Genomic DNA, 26,909 nt, shown 5'->3' on the forward strand with positions numbered 1-26,909 from the left:
TAAAAAGCACCACATATAATCGCCTATGTGATTATGTGTTTTTGAACGCTAACCACAGCAACCCTGAGGAGGCTGGAAAAGCAGCACTGATGCTGCCTCTAAGAGGCTCTGTGCTGATTTCTGTAACTGCCTGGTTTATAAACATCTGAGAGGATTGGTTTTTTTTAAACCTGAACTGAGAGATAAATATCTATGTGCAATTTCCTATCAAGACAACCAAGAAAAATAGATTTAAAAACCATGATTTCCCCCTTCATCCAGTCCCTGCATTGCTGTGGTCCCTGTATAACTTACTTGGAAATGTTCTGCAGTTTAATGCCATGCTGGGATCAGTCCTGAACAATGCAGCATCCTCCCCACACAAGGAGAACACTTCCAAGCCTCACCAGCTGTCTCCTCCCAGCCAGATCTTGTCCCCCAGTGCTGGGAGCAGCTGCCAGGGCTGGCTGAGAGCTGTCCCTGGCAGGCAGCAGAGTCCCTGCCCCAGCACAGCGCCCTGGGCTGCAGGACCCTGCTCTGCAGGAACGCCCTGGGCACCCCTGGCTGCTCTGCACAAGAGACAAGCAGAGAATGTACTCACAGGCTCTGCAGGCATTGGCATGTTCCATCTTGAGGAGATGGCTCCAGGAGCTGCAGCTGCATTGTCCTGCAGCCAGAGGTTCCTGTGCCAAGGGCTGGCAGTGATTGTGCCCCAGGCACTTCTCAGCCCCTTCCCAGCCCTGCCTGATTGAAGCTCTCTGTGCCTCTGTGCTGTGCCCGGGCTGGCTGCAGGCAGTGCCCCAGCCCTGCTGGGCTGGCACAAGAGCTGCTCATCCAGAGAAATGTGCTTTTGAAGCTCTTCTTGGTGACCAGGAGCTGCCTCTGGGCCAGGAGCCCAGCCCAGCTCAGCAGCACAGACACAGCACAAGGACTTTAATCAGCCTCTGGGGCTTTGTGCTCAGGCCCTGAACATCAGTCCCTGAGAGGGAGCTGAAGAAACCTCTCCAGAACTCCAAGGCAGAATCCAACTCCAAACTTTCTTGGACTTTTAATGGCTCCCAGTGAGGGACACGACTGAGCAAGTGTCCCCAGGCCCCAGGCAGAGCAGAGAACTGCAGGCAGTGATGACAGGTGGGGACAAAGAGAAGCCAAGTCTTGGTGCCCTGGGGCACAGCAGGGCCTGTGCCACCAAGGGCTGTGAGGAGACACCTTGTCCTGAGGCACTGGGGCCTCCTGGCCCAGCCCCAGCCAGGCTGGGCACTGTCAGCCCCTTGTGCTGCCCTCAGCATCCCCCCCTAGCCCACATCCCAGTGGCCTCAAGGATCTGCTGCAAGGAGTCCCTGGGGAGCCTTGCTCAGCAATGGCCCTGGGGGCTCCTTCATGCTCCCTGCAGGGACTGCAGGTTTTTCAAAGGACTTTGGCTTTGGCTTTTGCCTTGCAGTCTCTGAGAGGTTTGTGCAATCATGGACTCCAATTATCTGCTTTAATTAATCCCTGGACAGGCTTTGTTAGTAACAACAGTCAGTGGGGCTCATTAATGCTTTCAAGTACTTCAGTTATTTTAAGGTACTTGGTGTTTCCCTTTTGATACAGACTCTGTGAGGAGTTTGTGCACCATAGCCCCAGTTATCTACTTTAATGAGTCCCTTGAGGGCTTTGCATTGACACTTAGTGGGGCTCATTAATGCTTTGGGATACTCAAGTTTTCTAAGGTAGTTTGGATTTTCCTTTCCACACTGAGTCTCTGAGAGGATTTTGTGCCATCCTGGCCTCCAGTTCTCTCCTCCATGGAGTCCATGAGGTACCCTGTGTTGGAGATGGACCTCAGCAGGAAGAGGTCCTTCATGCTTTGAGACACTTTTGGGTTTTCTTCTGACTTTGACTCCTGCAAAGGTTTTTGCAATCTCCTCTCAGGCCCTGAGGTTCCAGGGTTTAGCTCCAAATGCACCACGGGGCTTATTAGGATGAAGCATCTTTTGACAAACCATGGCTCTGCCTTGATTTCCCTGTGGTCTAGTCCAGTTCAGCAGGATGGTTTCCTTTTACAGTTATGGAGAAATATTTCAATGAGCTTCTAAGAAACATGTAATCCTATTTTAAAGAGTGTATTTTATGCTGTTCTCTTTAGAGAAGAGGTGATTGCAGCATTCTGTGATTGATATTGATCCAGGGTTTCTCCTAAGGAGGTCTGGCCAGGTCAGTGAAGTTGTACCTTGAGGTCTGACCCAGTGAGGACAACCTTGCCCCACATTTCCCAACCTCATGTGAGAAATGATTTTTACCTTCAAAAATTTAAATGGTTTATTAAGACTTTATCAAAATTCAACAGAAGACTGAATAAAGAAAAGAATACAGCACTGGGAGCAAAGGATTCAGTCACCATGTGCTCATCTACAAAATGGATGCTTTGTCTTTTATACCTCCAGCCCCTCCCAAAGTCTTGTCAATCAACTCCTTCTTCACTGTCCAGTGCTGGAGATCACTGTCTCACACCTTGTTTGGAGGTCAGGTGCTGCCATAGGAACAAGCCAACCCTCCCAAATGCCCCAACTACTGAGGCCATCCTGTGATAGCAATGCAAGGGGGAGGGGAAGGGTAACTGTACATCTACAAAACTTCTCTTAACATATATTTAATATTCACCCCTTAATTGTGAGAGTCAACCCTAGGATTACTCATCTATAACAAACCCCCCTTTTCTTTTTCTGTAAGTCATTTTTCTCAAACAATTAAGTAAAAAAGTTTCTCTCTCTTTTGAATGAGTCATACCAGCATCTGTTGATGTGGGCAAGGACAGTGCGAACAGGAGAAAAAAAATCTCAGGTTTTCCTTAGACACACTTATTTGGAATGGACAAAAGGGCATCCCAGAGGTCCAGTGTGGCTTTGACTCCCATCTACCGTGCCTGTGTGGCTGCTACCCATAGTTGGTGTATCTTAGGGGTGAGTACAGAGGCCAACTCGGTCCTGCCCTCCAGTCCCTGTTGTATTAAAAGACAACTGAGGAATTACAGAGGTCTGGAATGGCCTTTTGTCCCTACCTTACCATGCCTACAGGGTTGCTATCCACAGCAGGGCTATGGAGCCTTCTTGGTAGCAGACAAAGGGGCCAACCCGGCCTTGCCCTCCTTCCTTTGTCCTATTTTCTTAAAGAAGCTGTCCCACTGCCTTTTACAGTCCCTTGTGTACTTCCCCTCAACAGCTGCTGGTAATTCTCACCCATGAAAACAGGAAGGCAGTTCTCGAGCTGGTTGGTGGAAGCTTGACTCTGCTTTTTGGGCATCTTGGTGTTTTCCTGGTTGTCTTTCAGTCTCTGCTTGAGAGTCAATCTTGTTTCACCCAGCCTGGATGTTACTGTCCACTCTTTGGGTTCTTCTCCTGGGCCTTTGACTCTGTTGCCATGAGTCCATCCCCGCTCTGCAGCTCGCACGGCCGATTCGGTGGTGAGCAGTGCCTGAAAGGGACCTTCCCACTGAGGAGTTAGAGGCTGATCTCTCCATGGCTTAATCATCACCCAATCCCCGGGATTAATATTATGGATTCTGAAATCCAGGGTGGTAGTTTGAGGAACTGCCCCTTTATGTCTTAGCCCTTCTAAGGTTTGTGCTATAGACATCACTTATTTCTTGGCATTGGCTTCCCCTTCCTCATAGGTGGCAACCTTCTGGGGCGAGGTCAGGAAGGGAAACCCAAACATCATTTCATAGGTGACACCCCCAGATCTGACTGGGGTTGGGTTCTAGTTCTTAATAAGGCCCAAGGGAGACATTTTATCCATGACATTTGGGTTTCAATCATTACCTTAACTAGAGCTCTTTTAAGAGTTTGATTCATCCTCTCAACCTGACCGGAACTCTGTGGATGCCACGGAGTGTGTAATTCCAATTTTACTCCCAGGGCCTGAACAATTTTCTGCAATATCTTCAATGTGAAATGAGTTCCCCAGTCTGAATCAATCCTGTTTGCCATCCCATATCAGGGAATGATTGATTTTAGAAGTGTTTTACTCACAACACTGGCATTGGCTTTCACAGTGGGTACCACCTCTACCCAATGAGTCACGTAATCTGCTATCACTGGCAAAACTTCCACTGTTGTACCTGGGGAAGCTCAGTAAAGTCTACTTGGATGTTTTGGAAGGGCCTTAAGGCCAGTTCTCGCCCTCCTCTGCGTGTTTTCCTCATCATTTTCTCATTCACTTGTTGACATATCACACCCTGTTCAGTTACCTGCTTAGCTATTCTGAAAATTCCTGTGCATCCCCAGCCCCTTAGATATTGATCACTCAGCGCTTGTGTACCCCAATGTGTTGTTCCATGTATGCCTTCTAGCATTTTCCTGGCAAGGGGTTTATTATTATTTCCTTCCATCTGCTCATTTCCCTTTGTTGTCTTTCTTGGCTCCTATTTTAAGGAGTTCTTCCTCTTCTGTCCCACTGAATACAGGGACTTTTTGCATTTCTCTCATGGGGGTTGATACTATTATTAGTTTTTCTGTCTCTGATTCAGTTGCATTTTTGGCTTCTAAATCAGCGAAATTGTTCCCTTGCTCCCTTTTTGATGTCCTTCAACATATACCACCACTACTTCCTCTGGTAATTGTAAGGTTTCTAACTCTTCTAATACAATTTTTTCATCAATCAGTGCCTTTCCCTTTGAATTTATTAGCCCCCTCTCTTCCCAAATTTTTCCAAAGGTATGCACTATTCCAAAAGTGTATTTTGAGTCCTGTATATATTGTTCTCCGTTTCCATGCTAATATTTCCAGAGCTCATTCTAGGGCATATAGATCACATGCTTGGGCTGACCAGTTGGAAGGCAACTTTCTCTTTTCTATGGCCACCAACCCTTCATGCACTATAGCGTACCCCGATACCCTGTGCCCTTTATTACCCGTGAAGATCCATCGATGTTCAGTCATTTTCCACCTTGGAGTGGTTGATCTGTTAGGTCCTCTCTTCCTTTAGTTTGATAGTTTATAATCTCTAGGCAATTATGTATTAGTTCCTCACTTGGTTCTCCATACAAAAACTGGGCAGGGTTGAGTTGGTTACTCACAATTAGCTCTAAATCACTATTTATTAAGATGGTTTCGTACTTTAGCACTTAGGAATCACTGAGTAATTTCTCAGCCTTTTGGCTTAGGATACTTCTAACTGAGTGAGGGGTGTATACTTTCAGTTTTCTCCCAAACATTAATGTTTTGCTTTCTGCTATGAGTAGGGCAGTCACTGCCACAGCCTGAACGCAGGTTGGCCACCCCCGGCTGACAGGGTCTAGCAGTTTTGATAAATTGGCCACTGGGTTCCTGGATCCTCCCCAGTCATGGGCTAACACTCCATGTGCTACCCCTTTGTCCTGGTTCAGGGCAAATTTGGGAGAAAACCCCCAAGGGGCTCCTCTAGGAAAGCAGATTCAATCGGCCTCTCCCCCCAGCCGGTCCGGGAGAAACTATCTCCTTGGAGAAAAGTGGAAAAAAACTGTTTATTAAACAATAGAACTTCTTGCTGCTCCAAAAGAGAGGAGACAAACTTTTCTGACAGACTCAGAAAAGTCCCCTCCCTGGGCTGCAGCTTGGCTGACTCAGTCTCTTATCAGTCCCTCCAACCCTGGAGATGCCATGGCCCAGGCCCGACCCGGTGGCCACAGGTGGGGGGTGCCAGTGGTGTACTGGGTGTTTATTCCAGAGCAGGCTTAAACAGGTCCAAAGAAAAGGGGAAAAAAATACAGTCCAGGGAACTTCTTTGGCTCAGTGAGCTAAAACTAACTGAAGCAAAGGAGAGCTCTGTCCCGCTGTCTGTCCATCTGCAGACAACACAGTCCAGGAGCAGGAATGTGGAGGAGTGAGTGCAGTGCCTGAAAACAAACTGCACGCTTCTTCTCTCCCCCCTTCACTCTCTGGAACAAGTCTTAAAGGTGCAAAACTTATTATTCAGCATAAACAGAGCAAGACGATTGGGGATAAAAGCATCATATAGTCAACCCAGTCCACCCCTTATCCACATATCGTCTGCTTACTATTAAAACTAATATATATTCTAACTCTACAAACACATACATTATACATCCAATATACAGCTATACACAGACAATGGTAGTAACATTCAGCAAACAGTGATATTTACACATAGGTCTCACCCCACAATCAGATCTCCCTGAGGTACACATGGTGTTCTTCCATCTCTTTGCATTATCCACCATGTGCAACCTGGTTCCTGAGCAAAAACAACCCCACAAATGAGTTTGTCTGTACTCAAGGCAGAATTGATCCAAACTGTCTTCCCTAACAAACCTCTGACATGTACCACTGGAATTTTACCTCCATCTATTATATTCAGGGACTCAGACTGGGCAGGACCTGCTCGGTTGCTGGAACCTTGGCTGTTAACTAACCAGATGACCTTTGCTAAATGCTGCTCCCAATTTTTGAAAGATTCTCCCACTCAAGGCTTTCTACTGGCTTTTTAGTAGTCCATTGTACCTCTCTACTTTCTCTGCAGCTGGTGCATGGTAGGGGATATGGTACACCCACTCAATGCCATGTTCCTTAGCCCAGGTGTTGATGAGTCTGTTCTTGAAATGAGTCCCATTGTCTGACTCAGTTCTCTCAGGGGATCCATGTCTCCACAGGATTTGCTTTTCCAGGCCCAGGATGGTGTTCCGGGCCACAGCATGAGACACAGGGTAGGTTTCCAACCATCCAGTGGTGGCTTCCACCATGGTCAGCACGCAGCGCTTGCCCTGGCGTGTCTGGGGCAGTGTGATGGAGTCAATCTGCCAGGCCTCCCCATACTTGTACTTGGACCACTGCCCACCATACCATAGGGGCTTCACTCGCTTGGCCTGCTTGATGGCAGCACACGTCTCACAGTCATGGATAACCTGAGAAATTCTGTCTATGGTTAGATCCACCCCTCGGTCTCTTGCCCACTTATAGGTGGCATCTCTGCCCTGACGGCCTGAGGCATCATGGGCCTATCGAGCTAGGAACAACTCCCCCTTTTGTTGCCAATCTAAGTCTATCTTTGACACCTCTATTTTTGCTGCCTGATTTACCTGCTCGTTGTTTCAGTGTTCCTCATTAGCCGAAATCTTGGGGACATGGGCATCTACATGGCGGACATTCACAGGCAGCTTCTCCAACTCAGTGGCAATGTCTTTCCATTCATCAGCAGCCCAAACTGGTTTTCCCCTATGCTGCCAGTTGGCCTCTTTCCACCTCTCCAGCCATCCCCACAGAGCATTGGCTACCATCCATGAATCAGTGTAAAGGTAGAGCTTTGGCCACTTCTCTCTTTCTGTGATGTCCAGCGCCAGTTGAACGGCTTTGAGTTCTGCAAGTTGACTTGATCCACCTTCTCCTTCAGTGGCCTCTGCGACCTGTCGTATGGGGCTCCATACGGCTGCTTTCCACTTCCGGTTCATCCCTACTATGCGACAGGAACCGTCAGTGAAAAGAGCAGAGCGTGTTTCCTCTGGGGGCAGTTGATTATATGGAGGAGCCTCTTCAGCCCATCATTGGTTCTTGTTCTTCATCTGTGACACCAAAATTCTCACCTTCGGGCCAATTTGTAATTACCTCCAAAATCCTAGGGCGATTCAGTTTACCTATATGGGCGCGCTGTGTGATAAGAGCAATCCACTTGCTCCATGTGGCACTGGTGGCATGGTGCATAGAGGGAACCTTTCCTTTAAACATCCACCACAGCACCGGTAGTCGGGGTGCCAGGAGGAGTTGTGCTTCTGTACCAATCACCTCTGAGGCAGCTTGGACTCCTTCATAGGCAGCCAAGATTTCCTTCTCTGTGGGAGTGTAGTTGGCTTCAAACCCTCTGTAGCTTCGACTCCAAAATCCCAGTGGTCAACCCCGAGTCTCCCCAAGCACCTTCTGCCAAAGGCTCCAGGACAAGCCATGGTTCCCGGCTGCAGAATAGAGCACGTTCTTCACATCTGGTCCTGTCCTGACCGGGCCAAGGGCAACCACATGAGTGATCTCCTGCTTAATCTGGGCAAAGGCTTGTTGCTGCTCAGGGCCCCAGTGGAAATCATTCTTCTTGCCGGTGATCAGGTAAAGAGGCCTCACGATCTGACCGTATTTGGGAATGTGCATCCTCCAAAAGCCTATGGCACCCAGGAAAGCTTGTGTTTCCTTCTTGCTAGTTGGTGGAGACATTGCTGTGATCTTGTTGATGACATCGGTGGGAATCTGATGCCGTCCATCTTGCCACTTTACTCCTAGAAACTGGATCTCATGAGCTGGTCCCTTTACTTTGCTCTTTTTAATGGCGAAACCAGCTCCCAGGAGGATTTGGATGATTTTCTCTCCTTTCTCAAATACTTCCATTGCCGTGTTCCCCCACACAATGATGTCATCAATGTACTGCAAGTGCTCTGGAGCCTCACCCTTTTCCAGTGCAGCCTGGATCAGTCCATGGCAGATGGTGGGGCTGTGCTTCCACCCCTGGGGCAGTCGGTTCCAGGTGTACTGCACAGCCCTCCAGGTGAAAGCAAACTGAGGCCTGCATTCTGCTGCCAGAGGAATGGAGACAAACACGTTAGCAATGTCTATAGTGGCAAATCACTTTGCTGCCTTGGACTGCAGCTCGTACTGGAGTTCCAGCATGTCCAGCACAGCAGCGCTCAGCGGTGGAGTCACTTCATTCAAGCCACGATAGTCCACAGTCAAACTCCATTCTCTGTCAGACTTGTGCACAGGCCAGATGGGGCCGTTGAAGGGTGAGTGGGTTTTGCTGACCACCCCTTGGCTCTCCAGCTCACGGATCATTTTGTGGATGAGGATCACGGCATCTCAATTTGTTCAATATTGCCAGCGGTGCACTGTCGAGGTGGCAATCGGCACTCGTTGCTCTTCCACCTTCAGGAGAGCTACTGCAGATGGACTTTCTGATAGTCCAGGCAAGGTGTTTAACTGCTTGATGTTCTCAGCCTCTACAGCAGCTATGCCAAAAGCCCATCTGAGTCCCTTTGGGTCTTTGTAACAGCCATTCTGGAGGAAATCTATGCCCAGAATACACGGGCCCTCTGGGCCAGTCACAATAGGATGTTTCTGCTACTCCTTCCTAGTCAGGCTCACCTGGGCTCCCAACAGGGTCAATTGCTGTGATCCCCCCGTCACCCTGGCAATGGAAACAGGTTCTGCCCCCACATGTCCCAATGGTATCAGGGTACACTGCGCACCAGTATCAACTAAGGCATTGTATTTTTGTGGTTCTGATGTGCCAGGCCATCGGATCCACACTGTCCAGAAAATCTGGTTTTCCCGTATCTCTCCCTGGTTAGAGGCAGGACCCCGCCTAGCCCTGGTTATTATTTCTTTCCTGGGCATACATGGTCAAGGTACCTTCCAGGGGATCTGACGGATCATACTCAGCAGCTCAGTCATGGAAGGCTGGGGCTACCTTCACTTTACTGGAATTCCCATGATTAGTGTTTCTGTCCTTGAGCTGATGCACCCGTGCTGCCAGGACAGAAGTGGGTTTCCCATCCCACCTTCCCATGTCTCCCCCATGGTCCTGCAGAAAGAACCACAGGTCAGCCCGTGGGCTGTACCCTCTCTCTCTAGCTGGGGAACGTTGGGCTCTGACTCTGGGGCTGTGACTCACACTGGTACAATGTGGGAACTGTTCCTCCTCACCTCCTCCCTCATCTCCCTCATCTCCTCTCTGAGTTCTTGGACCACAACAGAGACATGAGCCTGCATTGGGCCATTGATCACACTCTCATAATTTCTAAGCTTGTTGGCAACAGAACCCACTGAATCTCGTTTGTTATTGGCAATAATCATTGCAATGAAGGTGGTGTATTGAGCTGGCCCCAGATTTGCCAGACTCCACAACATTTGCCCTGTGCACCTGACCTTGTCTGGGTCATTATCATGCTGTCCATCCCTCCCAAAGAGTACCTCCAATACTGCCACTTCTCTCAGCTGTTGGATCCCTTCCTCAAGAATCTTCCAGTGCATTCTATGGTGCTGGTCCTGCATTCTCTCCCTGTGGACAAACCTCTCTCTGACACTCATTAAAAGCTGTTCCCAGAGGGAAAGGGACCTTGGCTCCCTTACAAAAATCAGATTCATACCTGAGTCCTGCGTCAAGTGTCCCAAATTCCTTGCCTCACCACCATCCAGCTGGACACCTGTACCCATAAGGTCCCAGACCCAAAGTAGCCAGGTTGTATAAGCCTCACGTCCCTGTCATACAATGTCTTTGTGCAGATTACGGAGACTTTCGTACGTCAGGGACTCGGTGATGACCTCAACTGTTGCCTCTCCTGGGCGTTGGGAAGGCTCTCCTTTCATATCCTCATCTGGGTGCTCTGATTTCATCTTAGATCTCCTTGTTTCCACCAGGGCGACTGCTGCTGGCTGTGACTGCCTTTGCAGTTCAGCTGGAACCTGGACAGTTGTAACATCTGTGGGTTCCACTGCTGCACCATAAGACTCTCCCTCTTTGAGGCAGGGGGATGGCTTTTCACCAGCTGTGGAAATGTACTCCTTCAGCACCTGGCCCATCTCTTTCATTAGAACCCTCATCCAGCCTGGGTGGTTCATTTCTGAGGTGGGCTGTGGGGCAGGGTCAGGCTCTGGGGCAGCAGCATCCCTTGTCTCTGGGGTAGGTGTCAGTGTGGTTATCCAGGTTAATTTTCCCTTATCTCTGAATGCTAAATGTAACAGGCCTATCAGCAACACCAGCCACTGTATGATATCATTAGCATTTAGAGTGGATCTGAACCCTTTGAAAACTGCTGGGGCAGACCCAAAGAGCTGGGTGAAGGGCTGGGAAAAAATTTGCCCCCGTGTCATTTCCTCAAAGTAAGAACCATTATTAAAGTAACCCCAAAAAACATACACTTAGTGTGTGATAGCTCTGAATCCATGTGCCTGCCTTCCAGAGGAAGTTAAAGATCCATGAATTCCTCACCTCATTAAGCCATAAAGCAAACTGGATAATAGCCACAGCAGCCTTAGTTTGGTTAGCCTGTGTTCCCAGGGATTGCCTGGGTGCTCCTGATGGGGCAGAAGGAAGAGCTCCAGGCCCTCCATGAGGGTGATGAGGGCAGTGGGCTGTCAGCAGGGGCTGGCTGGGGGAGCTGCAATGCCTGGGCAGGAGCTGCAATCCCTGCCCCGGCTGCGGTGGGCTTTGCTCCCTGTATGGACCAGGGGTGGCGTGGGCAGAGCACACAGAGATTTCAGGGATGCGGGCAGGGGGATTCATGGCCAGCACTTTGCAGCTGATCCCCTTGGTCTCTCCTCTCTTGTGGCCATGGCAAGAGCTGGGTGGGATGGCTCTGGCAGGAATGTCTCATTGGATTCCTGCACATCCAGGTTCTGACTGTGGCTCTGTTCCTCTCTCTTCCAGCCCTTTGAGCCCTGAGTGAAGACAACAGCCCCTCCTGCATAAGCACATTTGTTCAGGTGATGTTTGAGGGAAGAGCTGCAGAGCTTTCATCTGCTGGCTCAGAAGAACCAGTGACTCTTTAAGACCTCCAATCCCTTGGAAGGTGAGACCACCTGGAGACCAGAGGGGATCAGCTGGAGTTCCAGGCACAGCTGATGACTGGCGCAACTGAGCCTGTGGGAAGCTCCCATAGCTCCTGCCTTCTCCCTCCCTGTTGACAGCTCCCTCCCTCCAGCCCTCAGACTCTGCCCATCCCCTTTCTTCCCTCCCAGCTCATCCCTCTGCTTCGCCTTCCATTAATAAACAGTTTGGCTTCCTCACTTTACCTCTATCTCTGTGGAGCTGGAGCGATGCAAATCCGGGGCCCTGGGACACACAGGCCCCTGCTGCCATTCTCTTCCACGCCGTGTTTTGTGCACAGACACAGAGGAATGAGGGCAGGTCAGGCTGGAAAGGTTCCTGTGCTGAAGGCGCAGTTGTACAGCACTGTGGAGTTACAGATCTTTCTGAGCACCCTGGAGCCCCTGGATTTTTGAAGAGCAAACCTGAATATGCTCTGAACCCAGCTGAGAGGGATTCTATGGCAAGCATCACGGAGGTCAAAGGAGCTTGGAATGCTGGAAGTTTTCAAAAATAGCTTCCTGAAAGCACAGCAGTGCTCCATCCCTGCACTGGATGAGGAAGAGGGCAGAACCAGAGACCATCCGGGCTTAGCAGGGAGCTCTGGGTGTGCCTAAGGGCAGATGAAGCAGCAGCACGGTGCCCGAGACTCGGACACGCGGCCGTGCCGGTGCCCGGAGCGCTGCCAGGCAGTGCCGGGATCCCGGCTGTGGTTCTGGTCCCCACAAGTGAGGAATGGCAGCCCCAGGCTCAGAGCCAGTCAGAAAGCCAACCAAGGGAGAGCAGAGGGAGGGCACCCTTCCAGTCTCTCTTGGGCATGGCCGCAAATCAACCCCTGCTGCTTCTTCCTCCACCTGTGTTTGGGCTGTGCTGGTGGCAGAGACAGCCAGGTTGTGCTCTGTGTTCCAAAGCCTGTTGGGAGCGGGCATGAAAAGCGCTGTGTGTACAGCAGAGAGTCCTGGAAGGTGCTGGCAAGAGCATCCTGTGGGGACAGGGCTCTGGGCTCTGTCTGGGAACAGCCTGGTTTTGGTGCTGTGAGCACAGGCAGGAGCTGAGGCAGGGGAAGAGGCAGCGGGCAGCTTGTGTTTGTAGAGGGCCTGGGGCTGCACCTCTGAACCTGCACCTGGACACACACTTGGGGGAATACGAGCTGGAGCTGGAGTGCCTGTCCTGAAAGGACCTGGAGTCATTCAGCCTTGCCAGCTTTTCTTAAGGGTGTGTTGGTGTTCCCCAGGAAAGCCACACATTTGGGGAAATGCCTTTGGAGGAAAGGGGCTTGCTTCTCAAGGAAAGTGCTTCCCAGGGAGCTCCCAGTGAGGCAGGTGCGAGTGTCCCCCTTTGGCTCTCTCTGCTCCTTTCAGTCCTTGAGTCCCGTTGCATTTGGCAGAGGAGCAGGGCAAGGGAGAAGGCTGTGAAGAGCAGGTTTGGCATCTGCCTGGACCTGCAGAGACCAAGCCAAGCACCTGCAGCAGGGTGTGTTCCCTCCCTTTGGACAGAGGTGTGAGCAGGAGCATCTCTGTCCAGCCATGAGCCCCAAAGCTGTCTGTGAGAGCTGTGAATTAAAAGGCCTTTACACACACACTTTTCACATCTTTCCAGTCTGCTGTGTTTCAACTCTTGGCAAAAGGCATTTGCCTCCTGCTTGGTGGGAGCTGCTGTGGCCCAGGGCCAGCACAGAGCTGGGATGTGTGGGCCAGGCAGCGTGGAGAGCCTTGGCTGATCTTGGTGTGTCCCTGGCCTCAGAAAAGGCCTCCCAAGGTGTCCTGCTCATTGGCTCTCCCTGTGCATCTTGGAGAGAACAAGGTGGGCATTTCTGGCAGCTGGGCATCAGCAGGCCTTAAAATGGGGGCGTGTGGTGGAGTGAGCCCAGCTGAGATCCCCTGAGAGCAGCCCAGTGCTCCTTGCTCCTCTCTGCTGACCCGTGAGCGTTTGTCTGCTTTCGGGATGGCCCTGGCTGTGTCAGGGCTGCTCCGTGGACACGAGACAGCCACTCCTGTCCCGCTGGGTCCTAGCAGTGCCTGGCAGCAGCCCTGCATCCACGTCAGGATGCTGGCCAAGAGAGGCCCTGGAAGCTGAGGCAGCTGATTTGAAGCTTTTGCAGATACACACAGGGCATGGCCAGCAGCGTTCCCTCAGGATACAGCAGTGCTGAGGCGCCTCCCCAGAGCTGCCTGATGCTGCCCACTCCTTGTGGCACCAGTTGCTTTCCTGTGGGATGTTCTACCTCCCCCAAGAGTGAAGAGGGAGCTGGAGAAAGAGCTGGCCAGGCTGCTCTGGATCCTTTCCCAGCAGCCCTGGCTGAGTGGAGCAGTCCGAGCTGAGCGCAGAGGTGCCCATGGAACAGCCGTGCCCAGGAAGGCTCGCTGGGAAGGGTGATCCAGGAACCACAGGCCTGGCAGCCTGAGCTGCCACCGGGGAAGGCCTTGGAGCAGATCCTCCTGAGTGCCAGCCCACGGCACGTGCAGGGAACCAGGGCGTCAGCTGGAGGCTGGGAAAGCTCTGCAGAGGGACAGGCACAGCTTGGGCTCCTGCTGGGGTGTTGAGGGCTTCTGTGTGGGATTTTGGGGGCTAGGTGTTGGTGGGGTGTTGGAGAAGGAGTTGTCTGGAAGGTGAGAGGTCTGGGCTGGAATTTGAGTCAGTTTGAAGGCAGCATCTATGCTTTGGCACAGCTTTGGTTATGGAGGGCAGAAAGAATATCTGTGACTATTTCTATTCATGGTCCTGTTTCCCCTGCAGGGAACAAGAGGGGAGAGCTGTACTTTCTTGGCCACTGAGATATCTGTACTGGGCGAGGATCAGCCCTTTTGCCATCTACTCATTTGTTTGGGTTACTCTTGTAACACTGAGTGGTCTTTCATTCCTTGAGAGTTTTTATTCCTTAAGAAAATTAGGAGATTATAATCCCTTCATCAAAATCCATTTGCAAATCAAAGAATGGTCTTCTTTTTGGCTCTGTGTAGTGTTATGTTTTCTAAAGTGACATTCAATGGATGATAAGGCAAATGAGTTGCTGCTTCAGGATGGGACACAAACTTGTAGACCAGTCACATTCTCAGGCCATCCCAATAAATTTGGGAAGTTTGTAAGTTTTGGAACGACTTGAGCTGAACAATGGGAAGTAAAACTTTCCTGAAGTGAGGATTCCTTAATGCCAGATTCTTCTGTGTCTTCATGGCCAAGATGTTTTTGTGGTGCAGGAAATGACTTCAATGAGAAAACAATTCCAGCACAGAGTAAGAGCTTCTGACAGAGACCAAGTGTTGCCAGCAGTTGCTCCAGGTGCTGCTGCCATCAGCCCCCAATGCACGTGGGCTTTGGCTCCCTGTGGCACAGCAGCCCCCCGGGGGCACAGGTCTCTGGGGCAGGAGACGGGCACCAGCGCTGCCAGGGCTCGGGGGTGGCAGCTCTGCTTGGGCAGGGACTCTGCCACAGCTGCTGCTGTCAGCGCTGCCCGGGCCCCAGGGCTCAGAGCAGCATTTGTGCCCTGGCCCACACATTCCTTGTCTGTGTCACACCCGTGGGTTTAGGATGGCCACCAGCTGGGAGGTGTCCCAAGGAGGCCGTGCCAGCTTCCCTGGAAGGCCCCGTGCCCTTCCCAGCGCGGCTGCGTCGGCAGCCCTGGGGCTCCTTCTGCTGCCCTGAGCCCGCAGAGCAGGGCAGCGTTTGCTGATGCTCTGAGCCCTTCCTAAAGATCCTGTGGGGCTGCCTTAGACACCTGGGGCCAGGCATTCCTTCCAGCCTGGGCCACTTTGGCTGGGCTGGGGGCGGCCCCAGGGCAGGGGGCAGTGTGTGCAGGGGCCCTTTGTGACACGGTGCAGCACGGTCACTGTGGCATAGAACGGGTGTCCAAGGGCCCTTTGTGACACGTGGGAAATAGAAGCTTGCCCGGCTGCTGGGAACAGGCAACAGGGCAGAACGGGACAGAGCGGTGCCGTGAGGAGCCCCCGCACAGCGCCCTCGTTCCTGTCCTACCCGGAGCCTTTCCCAGGCATTATTCCTGCAGGTGACCTCGAGGCCAGACCACAGGACTTGCTGACCCGTGGTGTCCCTGAGGCTTCTCTTCTGCAGGAGCCTTCGAGGCCAGACCCCAATCCTTGACAGGAGTCTCCTGTCCTTGTGGCAGGAGGCCTTGAGACCGAGCGCAGGACTTGCCGTCCTGCAGCCTTCCTGAGGCTTCTGTCTTGGAGGTGCCTTCCAGGCAGCACTTGGTGACTTAGAGCTTTTGCAAGGCATCTCACCTGCAAATAGCCACAAATCCAGTCAGAGATATGGAGCAGAGACCCCCGAGAGTGCCCAAGCTGGCCTGGGTGGAGGAGGAGGAGGAGGAGGAAGAAGGCCCTGCAGCTGCCCCAGCACAGGAGACCGAGGAGGTGGTGCCGTTCCAGCCACCGCAGGAGGGTGAGTGGCAGAGCTGGTCCACAGGGTTGGCGTCTGCAGCCAGCTTGACCCCATGCCATGCCATGCCATGCCATGCCATGCCATGCCATGCCTTGCCATGCCATGCCATGTCATGCCATGCCATGCCATGCCATCCTATCCCCTGGGGAAATGCCCACGGACAGGACGGAAGAGGGCCTGGGCAGACACCCTGCAGTGGCCGCGCTCCATCCCCTGGGCCATCCCGGGGCTCTCCCTGCCTGGGCAGCGCAGGGCTGGCCTGTGTTCTCCGGCCTCTCCCGCAGCCCCTCAGCTCTGGCTGCGCTCGCTCTTTGCCAGATGCAGCCCTGGAGTGCACAGAAGAGCAGGAATCCAGCCGTGGCCGCTTCCGCAGCACAGCGCAGGTACCTGCAGCCACCCCCACCTGGGCTGGGCCTGCTGTCACTGCTCAGCCCAGCACCGTGTGTGCAGCACTCCATGCAACACCCCCGGCTTCCTGCCCTTCTCTTACAGTTCATCTGCAAATTCATCAAGAGAATGCAGGAAGAAGAGACCATCGCCATGGGCACTGGGCTCAGACCATACTCGCCCATCTTCGAAACCAAGCCCAGTGCTGCCCTCCTGTGTATGCTTGTAGAGGAAGGTTTTTACTATCCAAACCAAGTAAGCAGCCTGTGGGCAGGGTTTGATCCTCCCAGGAATTGCTTGGCCTCCCAAGCCACACATGCTGGTTGCTGTGAACCTTTGAGGCTACATGGCAGCGCGCTGGGAAGGGAAGCACTTCTCTGGGCAAGCTGGGAATATTGCTCCCCCTGGCAGCTTTCCAAGTCTCCCTGTGCCTTCTCCAGGTGCCTGCCATGGTGAGGATCATCCACCAGTGGCTCGTGGCCAATGATTGTGCTGAACCCAGGCTGGACGAGGCCCTGCTGGATCTGACAGAAGCACAGCCAGATGACGCAGTCCTGACGCTGCTGCGTGTGGCCCCGTCCTGTGACAGGTATGGGGCCCACCTGCCCAGAGGGCTCAGGCCTCCCCAGCCCATCAGCCTGTACAGCCTGCCACAGGTGTCTGAGCAACAGAGACTTCCAGGGGCCTCTGGCTGCTGCCTTTCCCAGCCCTGGCACGTCAGCCCCTGAGCCTGCTGCCATGCTCCCTCCCTGCCCCTCAGGGCTCTGTCCCCACAGACCTGGGCTGCCTGGCTGCTGCTGGCCAGGGCCAGTGGGCAGAGGCAGAGCTGGCAGCCAGCTCAGCTCCCCACGCTGCTGTGGCTGAGACCCCCCTGAGACAGAGCTCTCACCCCCCAGAGCTGCCATGGCCATGTGGAAGACCATCATGGGCTCAGCCAGGACTGCCGAGCTGGCACAGCTGATCCTCCTGGATGTGCTGGGGAGCTGGCCAGTGCACAGCACGTGCACCTCCGATGGGGACCAAACAGCTGTCTTTAACCTGGCTGTGAGTTTCTGCAAGTGGCCTTTGCTGGCCCCAAGGCCACCTCTCCAGCAGCTCTCCATCCTCCTTCCCCCACTGCATCTGCCTGCCTCAGGCACTGGCCTGAAACCTGGCCCAGGGGCAGCTTCAGGCCCAGCAGGCCCCGTGCTCCCCCTGCCAAGGTCCCTGCGGGCCTCTCCCTACCACGCTCGGGCCCTGCCACATGGACGCCTGGGCACTGAGCGCTGTCTCGGGGGCCTTTGTCCCTTGCAGGCAACCGTGGTGATGTGGAAGATCCTGCAGGTGCCCTGTCTGCCACGGATATTGAAGGTGTATTTCCCCCGCCTATTTGTGCATCTGCTCTTCCAAGTGTTCTCCAGCACCTTGGAGATGCCAGAGGAGGTCGATGCCTTCTGGAAGCAATGCCAGCAAGAGCACGGCCTTGCCACCAGCCCCAACAGGTTCTCCATCCCACTCCTCCCGTCCCTGCCACGTGGCCTGCCAAGGAGCCAGTGCTGCCAGCGTGACCTGGCCTTTGCTGTGCACACAGGTTTGCAGTGCGCACCCTGAAGTCCCTGCTCTGCCTTCTCCGCTGTGAGGATGTGGTGGTGGCAATGGAACGCAGGTGTGGCTGGGACACGCTGCTCTCTCTTGACACCCACCACTTTGCCGTGGCTCTGCTGGCCAGGTGAGAGCCCCTTCTCCCCACTGCCTCTGACATTTGTGCTCTGTGCCTGGGGTGTCCTGCAAAGTTTCCGTGGTCATGGGCCAGAGGGCCTTGTCACTGTGGGACAGCCAAGCAGACTGGAAAAGGCTGGCAGAGGAGGGTGCCCATGAGAAAGCAACTCCCGAGTGGCCCAGGTCCCCTTGCTGGAAGGGTGGTGGGGAAAGATGAGAACTCTGTGAGTCACTCCTGGGAGAGATTTGCCCCACTGGCTCAGGGTCTTGTTTCCTTTTTCCTCTTTTTAGAGAAATTTCCCATTCAGCCCTACACTTTTGTTCCGGGATTGCATTCTACCTGCTCGCCATGCTCGGCCAAGAGATGCCATACTGGGATTTCCCTGCCCTGGCTTTCCTTGTGGAGGTGAGCCTCAAGGCCAGCGCTGCCTCCCAGCTCTCTGCCCTCTCGTAGGCACAGTTGCCAGGACGGTGCCCGTGCCCTGTGCTGCTGCCTGGGCCCAGCCCTGTGCGGTTCCGGGCTCCTGCCGGCCAGCTCCCTGTCACTGCCCTGTGCCTTTCAGGTCCTTGAGTGCCTGGACTTGAGGGAATGCAGTGACAGTGTTCTGCAGATCATGGCACAGAACCTGCAGAGCGAGCACAGGGCCAGGCGTTACTTGGCACTCAGAGGCCTTGTAGTGCTGGGCAAGAATCCCTTGATGGTGAGAAGGGGGCAGTGGCTGAAGCCGTGCAGGCAGTGTGGGGCCGGGCAACGCCGCCGCTTGGCCTTGCCTGGGCTTGGGGCCCTGGGGCAGCTGCTCCCAGCTCTCCTGCCTCCCGCTTCAGCTGCCCCAGTGCTTTGGGACAGGCCTTTGGCCTCTGGGCCCTGCGGCAGCAGACTGGCCTTTCACAAACTTGTGTTCTGCACAGGCTGAAAAAATGGGGAGCCTGACCCAAAGTCTTGTGGAGCTCCTGCAGGAAAATGATAGCCACATGATCAGGATGACCATTCTTCTACTCCGATATTTGCTCCTGGATATTGGGGGTGCCCCAATAGCCACCCCCACTGCCCTGCAGCTGGCTGAGGCGCTCCTGCCACTCTTTGACCACGTAAGGCTCTGTGCCCACAGCCACGGCCGCCGGCTGCTGCCTGGACACTTGGTGCCCTGTGCAGATGCAGGCCTGTGCCCTGGAGGGCGTGAAGCAGCTGATGCTGAGGTCTTTTGCCCTTCCTCTCCTACAGGATGATATCTGGGTGCAGCTGAGCTCCATGTGTGTCTTTCAAGAGATGCTGGACTTATTAAGAGAAGATGGAAGAAAGGCCCTGAAGTCCCACGTGCGCCAGAGCCTGGTCCCACTCTATGTCCACTGCCATGATGAGAATCAGATTGTTGCTGAGGTGAGGACCTGTGGCCACCTGCTGTCCCCCTGGCAGGGGACTGGGCTGCCTCCTGCCCTGGCACCTTGCGGGCTGCAGCCTCCTCCAGGCTGTGGCACTGGGATGCTCCTGTGCCCTGGCCTCTGGGGCCAAGACCGCGTCTCTGCTGCTCTCCAGGCCTCCCGGGAAACGCTGCATTCTGCAGCCGGATTCCTGAAGAGGCGGAATCTCAAACAAATGCTCCAGGTGGATCAGACATGGAGGTTTGGCGAGTGCTTGGTAAGAGAAGCCGAGAACACCCAGGCTCGGCCTGGAGAAGGCCCCTGAGGGCGGTGCTCAGTGTGCGGGGCCGGGCAGCTGTGCCCCTGCCCGCTGCTGCAGCCAGAGGCCCCGGGGGCTCTTCTCCAGGCTCCCGTAGGCCCGAGCCGGGTGCCCATGGAGCCCCGGCCCGGCGGGGCTGCGGGCCGGCACCACGGCTCCCCGGGCAGCAGCCGGCCCTCTGCCCCCTGCCCTCGGGAGCCCTTGGCCAGCGGCTGCTGGCCGCGCCTCAGGGCTGTGCGGGCAGGGGAGGCCGGGGCTGGGCGCAGGCAGCGCCCGGCCCAGGGGCTGAGCCCGCGCCAATCCTTCCCTTCTGCCGCTCTCTGCAGCTGGCAGAGGACAGGAGCCGAGCGGCCGAGCACCTGCGCCGGGCCCTGCGTTACCTGCAGAGCCCACAGGAGCCCCTGCGAGAGGCGGCCATCAGGTTCATGGGTGAGCCACAAGCCCGGGCTCCCTCCCCGGCCCGCCGCAGACCGGCCCCGGCCCCGACTGCTGCCCCGGCAGCGCCAGCCAGGCCCGGCGCCGTGGAGCCCCGCCTGGCCTGGGCATTGCTGCTGCCGCCCTCTGGCAGCCGTGCCCTGGGCCGGCAGAGTGCGCCAAGGGCCGGGCTGAGCCCTGCCAGGCCAGCAGCCCATGTGGCCACAGCGCCGGCAGCGCCGCTGGCAGGGAGCTGTGCCGCTGGCGCCCTGACAGGCTCTGTGTTCACAGGCATGGCCGGGCGGCACCTGAGGGGGCAGCAGCAAGAGCTGCAGCTGATCTGCACTGGTGAGTGAGGGCAGCGGGCTGGCAGCGGGGGCTGCCAGGGGGAGAGCTGCAAACCCTGCCCCGGCTGCGGAGGGCTCTGCTCCTGGGGGTAGAGCACACGGAGATTTCAGGGCCACGTCGGCCATTGGTGGCCAGCAGCTTCGGCCTGATCCCCTTGCTCCCTGCTCCCTCCTGGCCATGGCTAGAGCCGGCTGGGATGGCCCTGGCAGGGGGTCTCCTCGGCTCCCCGCAGATCCGGCATCTGACCATGGCTCTGTTCCTCTCTCTTGCAGCCCTGGAACACCTGACGGAGGACATGAGCAGTGCCGTGTCAGAGCTGGCACTTGAAACACTGCATGTCCTCCGAGCAACAGCCAGTGGGCGATATTCCATCTTCCAGAGGCTGCACGACCAGCTGCACAGGGCATGGATCGCTCGGCCTCGTCTGTCACGGCTCGGCTGGCTGCACTGCTGGAGCTCTGAGGACAGTTGATCCGGGAGGCTCTCTTTGCTGGGGCAGCCTGAGCCAGTGGGGATTTTTACTTTTCTTTAAGATTTTTCTTTTCTTCCATTCTATCTTTTACCCTATGTAAATATATACCATGTTATAATATACACACTCTCAGGAGATTTTCTTTACTGCCCAGGGTTCGTAGGGCATAGGGAAAGTGGAGAAAAGCCTGCTTCTACTTAGCATGCTGCCCATGCATGCAGTGCTGCAGGGAAAATGGCCAGAAGCCCCTTGGCCTGTGGTGGCTCTGCTGAAGCCTTTGTGCTGCCCACAGAGCGGCTGGGCAGGGGCCGGAGCTGCGGGGATCCCTGCCAGAGCGGTGCCTGGAGATGGCCACAAGCCCTGTGCCAGGCAGGAAGCGCCATCCGTGCCCTCCTGCCCATCTGCTGCTGCCTGCCTTGCTGAGGGCTCCCAGATGCCTCTGGCTGGGGCTGCTCTGGAGCTGCTGTGGGGCTGCGGCGCTGCTGCCGGGCAGCTTGGCCAGGCTGGGGCAGGGCCTGAGGGGCTGGGGCGCTGGCAAGCCCTGAGCAATGGGGCTGTCAGAGGCCACAAGCAGCCCCCTGGCAGCCACCTTGTTCCTGCCAGAGTTGACTTGCAAGACAGATCCCGGGCACTCTGCAACTAACAGCATCTCAGTGTTGTTGGAAAGCCAAATGCAGGGAAATGTCAGACCTTTGGTCTTGTCAGCAAAGCTTAGAATTAAACCCAGGATTTGATCTGAGACCTTGGAAAGGGCTTCCGAACTCAGGTGCTGGAAGCCAGAATGCGGATTTCTAGTTTCTAGCAGAGACACGGGGAGGAAAGTTGAAGTGGAGGAATGTTTAGAGTTTTAGAGTTCCAGATCTAGAAAAAATCAAAGTAGTTACAATAGTAAACAAGAAGTTTAGGATGCAGTGCTATAGGTTTGTTGCGTCATGGCATGATTGGCTAAGGAAGCTTCCACTGTAGCATGATGTGGGAAGCCAGGAAATTCCTCGGGCTGCCCTGCAGGACTCGAGACCCTGTCAGAGGGCTCAGAGACCTTGGCACAGAGCCCAAGACGCCTGTGCCTTTGATTTAGCCCTTGGAAAAAACAATTCCCAACCTTGTATGAAGAATGACAAGCCACAAAATGAAAGGGAATTTATCACAGAGTGGAAAAATAGATGTTGGGGATTTTTAGAATGGGGCTTCAGGGGGCAAGATGGAGGAATGTGGGCATGTCCAGCCTTTCTCCTTCTTCTTCTTGGCCTCCATCTTCTGCTGTGTTGTTGGCACTTTTCGATTGGTTTAGAGTAGACGCTCACTGTCTAACGTAGATGATAGGTATGGGAAAGTAATTGTAAATATTGTACAGGTAGTTGTTTTTAGTAGAAAAAGATAACACTGCCCCGGGGGAGGCAGAGTGCCTTCGACTGTCTTGCTGAGCAGACCTCGGCAGGACAGGAGAAAGAATTTTATAGATAAGATACAAGAAACAACCTTGAGACCTTGCTTCTTTGACCACCGGGCTGGGAAAAGAGACTTTCTAACTTATCTCGGGGTCACTCTGAGCAGCTAGAGACCCCGAGAGCATGAGTCCCTAAGAGGAAATATTGAAGGATTGGCTCCAAAACATAAATATCCTTGTTGGCCGTGTCTTCTTGGCCAAGAAATCCTTCAAAGCTCTTGGAACTACAAGTCTTGTGGCCCTGTGAGCCATGCGGTGGAGATGGGAGCCAAACTCACCCTTCCTGTCTATGTAGAAGAGAAGAAAAAGCAATGGCATCATCTAAAAAATTCAGAGGTCTTCTCTCTAGTTCATTCCAAACTCCTTCAACTCGCCCAAAGTGGGATTTAGCTACAAACACATGACAAGGACTTTTAGGGCTGGCTCTTTGCCTCCAGAGTGGCTGCTTTAGAATCTTTCCCATAACCCTGTGTAGTTGTGTGCCAGCAAGGTCTCCTTTGAAGAAACTTTCCCAACTGACTTGCATGGAGGTTTGTTTGAAGGGTGTTTGAGGGGAAAGGCTCCCAGCAGAGGTCTGGGCTTTGGCCTAGCTGTGTCTCCTGCTGATTGTGAAGTGTGCCATCAGCTGCAGGGCTTTCTGGGCTAAAAATACCATCAAGTCACTTGGACTTGCTCTTTTTGGCCTCTAAAAGCTGGACCCACTTTTGGGGCAAATTTGGAGACCTCATCTATGGGTGGATGGAGCACCTAGGATTTTCCCAGTTGCTGGGAATGGTTCTCCAGGTCCCTGGAGTATCCAGGGCCCTGGTAAGTTCCAGCTCCACAAATGCCTTGGCAATGAGAAGCAGAGGAAGCCAGGCCTTTCTGTGCTGCCTGTGTCACTGCACCGGGGCCATGGGACGGGCACACACAGCCCTTGTGCTGGAGCTGAGCTGCTCTGCCCAGCACTGGTTGCCGCCATCCAAGCTGGTTTTGCTTGTGCTGGTTCTCTGACAGCTGGGACCCTGGGCAGAGCCCTGAGAGCCTGGTCTCCCCCCAGGGAAGGAGCAGGAGCCTCTGGAGAAGCTGTACCGGGTGGGGATGCTGCTGCTGCTGCTGCTGCTGCTGCTGCTGCTGCTGGAGACAGCCAGGATGACACCAAGGATGAGAAGCTCTTCCTCAGCCTGGCCACTGGAGGCTGAAGGTGATGGACTTTGATTCTGGCACCTTCTTCAAAGCCAAACTCCACAGGGAATTTGCAGATGAGTCCCCACCTGGGGAAATTCTGCCAGATTTGGGCATGGGCCAGCCTGGCTGGGAAGCAAAGGTTCCCCCTTTGCTGGGGCAACTCATCCTTCAGTCGCTGCCCAGCTGCTTTTTGGCAGGGCTGTGGGGATGGGCTGGGCTGGGTACGAAATGGGAGTGGGCTCCTGGCCCTGCCAACAGCCCCCAGCACCCACCGTGCCCCAGGCTGGGGCTGGGGCTGGGGCTGGGGCAGCCAGCCCGACACAAACAAAGCCCCATGGTGGGAGCAGAGGTGGGACTCCAGAACCTGTGCAGGGGCTGCTTTGCTGTGCAGGCAAGGAAGGGCTTGGGCTGCTCAGCCTCCCTTGTTTGCTTTGGGATCACCGTGATTTTGGGGGCAGTGCAGGGGGGAAGAGAGAAAGTGTGGGCTTCCCTCAGCCATGGCTGGGTTTTTCCCTACCATGTAGGAGGTGGGCCTTCCTCAAGGTCCTGACAGAGATAAGAGTTTTTCCTGTTTTTCTTGCTTTCCCTTTTTGCATCTAATCTCTTTTCAAGAATGTGTTGTTTGTTTTTCCAGAGGAAGTGTTCTAGGTGGTCCAGTGTGGATGGGGAAGTGCTTGGGAGCAGCTGTGGCGTGGATGGGCCATGCCCTTGGAGAAGGCTGAGGCCATGGTTTGGGAGCAGTTTTTCTTGCAGCCGTGGCTGGCGTGAGGTGGGTCCCTGTGTGCTTGGCAGGGTGGGATCAGAGCTTTTGGGAGATGGCAGCGAGCACAGGAGCATCCTGCTCTGGGCAGCTGCTGAGGGCTGGATGTGCCGTGGCTGGCTGCAGGCTGGGCACATGTCCTGCCCTCCTGCTCTGCTGCCAAAGGCAGCAGGGATGGGCAGCTCTGGGCACAGCTCTGGGCACCGCCAGCATGGCCTGGGCACCGCAGGCCTTGGCACAAGGGCACAGGAGCCCTCAGCTGACGGGCGGTTTCTGCTTTCTCTCCTTGCAGCTGGGCTCTGCGGGTGCTGAGGCTGCTCTGGGCTCTGCCAGGGCTCTGCTGGGCTCAGCCCTGGGCCCAGCTGGGCTGGCTCTGCCCTCACATTGCTCTGACAGCTCTGCATCAGACGAGCCCGTTGCAAGCACAGCGCCTGAGCTTTCTGCTTTGGCAGCTGAGTGAGACTCTGCTGCAGGCCCAGAGATTGCAGCTGGGGACACACCTCCAATTGGCAAGGACCCAAACTCTCCACAGTCCCAGCTGAACGCCTGGATCTGCACAGGGTGTTTGTCTGTCCCATTCTTCCTTCTTGATTGGCTGGAATTGTGCAGTTGCACTTTCTTCCTCCTCTAGAAGTGCCTGAGTGGGCCAAAGCTGGCGAGTGGGCCGTGTTCCTGAGGCAGTGCAGCTGATGGATGGAGAATTGCCCTTCTGCACTGCCAAACCAGAGCAAAAAGCGCTAAGTGGGACTTTGTGTCTTTAACAAATCCCTGACAGTTTCAAAGGGAATGTGCAGCTCATTCACAGGGTGAGAAGGAAGGGCATCTTCTAAAGGATTTGGGCTTTGACAGAGTTTCTATTCTCAGTCCTGCTTGGAGCTGGCAGGGCACAAAGCAATTTCCCGTTGCTTCATCCACAATTTAACAATGTTGGAAACAACCTCAAAAACTTTTAAAAAAGGGTGCTGAAGTCAGCAAGATGGATCCATGGCATCAGCACATTTACAATGTAAATAACTGAGTTCTCTTTTTCAAAAGATCATATACCTCTTAATGCAAAGAATGTAATTTTGCATTTATGTTTTGTTTTTTTCACTAACATTATGTTATGTTTTTTCACTAACACTTGGATTTTATTCTTATCTTCTACAATTTACCTATTGTTTTCCTTTTTCCTTTTATTTCCTTTAAATAGAAAACATGTCCTATAAAAGGAATGTCCTTTGCTCCTGGTTCCCGTGTGGAGCAGCTCCCTTCCTGCTGGCTGAGCTGCTCAGGCAGAGCCCAGCAGCTCCTGGCCCTGCAGGGCTGAGGCTTTTCCCCGTTGCTGGGCACAGACTGATGGAGCAGCACTGCTGAAGACAGGCACACAGAGGGCCCAGCAGCAGCTGCCTTTGGCCACCTGAGGCTCCAAGGCCCAAACTCTGAGCAGCCAGGGCTGGAAGAGACTGGCAGGATCTGATCCCTGACTCTGGGCCAGGGCTGCACAAATGACCCCACAGCAGCAGCAGCAGCAGCAGCAGCAGCAGCAGATGGAGCTGACTTTCAGCACAGCCCTGCCCCTGTTCCCTCCCGTGTGCAGCGGTGTCACAGCAGCCTGAGGCACCTGGGAGCCCCCAGTGCCAGCAGGGACTTGAGATGGTAGCCCTGGGCTCCTGGAGGCTGTGCAAGGAACGGAGCTGGGCACTCCCTGTCCATGGGGAGCTTGCAGATGGAAAAGGCTGCTGTGCCCAGGCAGCTCCAAGGGCACAGAAAGGAGGGTCTGGAGCACTGGATCTGGGCCAGTGCCACAGTCCTGGGCAGCAGCCAGCCAGCCCTGGGGGAACAGAGGGCACAGCACGAGGGACAGAAGCAGGCAAGGGCAGAGACTGGAGAGAGCCAGAGCCAGGAGCAGGAACAGCTGCTCCAGTGCACTCTTGGAGAAAGCTCTTGGCTGCTTCAAAGCGCTGAAAGGCGTGAAGGGCAGAGAGGAGGCCACAGCAAACAATGCTCCTGTTTGCACAGCCTCCCCTCTCCGTGTCCCAGAAGGAATTGGATGGACTGGATTCGTCTCTCCGAGTGGTCTCGTTCAGCATGAGCAGCTCAGCACCAGGAGCTGAAGGAGCTGAAGCCTCAGGCCACAGGAGCTGGGCAAGAGGAGACTTTCTGAGCAAAGTAATGCTGCTAAAATAGCCCCAGCTGAATGCAGTGGATAGAATCATGGAATCACAGAATCCTTTCTGTTGGAAAAGCCCTCTGAGCTCACCCAGTGCAGCCGCTCACCCAGCAGTGCCAAGCCCAGCACTAAAGCACGTCCCTGAAGTGCCAAGGCCTGGACAGCAGCCCTGAGTGAGGCCTGGACAGCAGGCCCTGAGCCCAAGGTGGCCTCTGGATGAACCTTCCAGCCAAAGGTTATCTTTGTATCTGCTCCCTGATGAGATATACATGGTCATTAGCACTGTGATAGATGTAGCCACTCCTTAGTGAAACATGGATAGACCTTTGTGTATTTAGAAGCCAGACAAGGCCATGAAATCTGACATCTGGCCTTGTGTGGGGCTGAAGGATCAAAGTCAGCTGCCTTGGCTCCTCCTTGAGGCCTGGCCAGGCTTTGGGAGGGAGCCAAGAGGAGGATGAAACCAGATGTTGC

At 54.4% G+C, this 26,909-nt stretch overlaps 1 long non-coding RNA gene across 1 annotated transcript in view; it reads right to left on the reverse strand.

Moving 5' to 3' along the window:
* LOC143692805 (uncharacterized) overlaps positions 1 to 26,909 on the reverse strand; it is a 369,941-nt gene that overhangs the window by 161,685 nt on the left and 181,347 nt on the right. The window lies entirely within an intron of this gene.

Source organism: Agelaius phoeniceus, unplaced genomic scaffold, assembly GCF_051311805.1.
Source record: "Agelaius phoeniceus isolate bAgePho1 unplaced genomic scaffold, bAgePho1.hap1 Scaffold_108, whole genome shotgun sequence".
In the NCBI taxonomy this organism is placed as follows: domain Eukaryota; kingdom Metazoa; phylum Chordata; class Aves; order Passeriformes; family Icteridae; genus Agelaius; species Agelaius phoeniceus.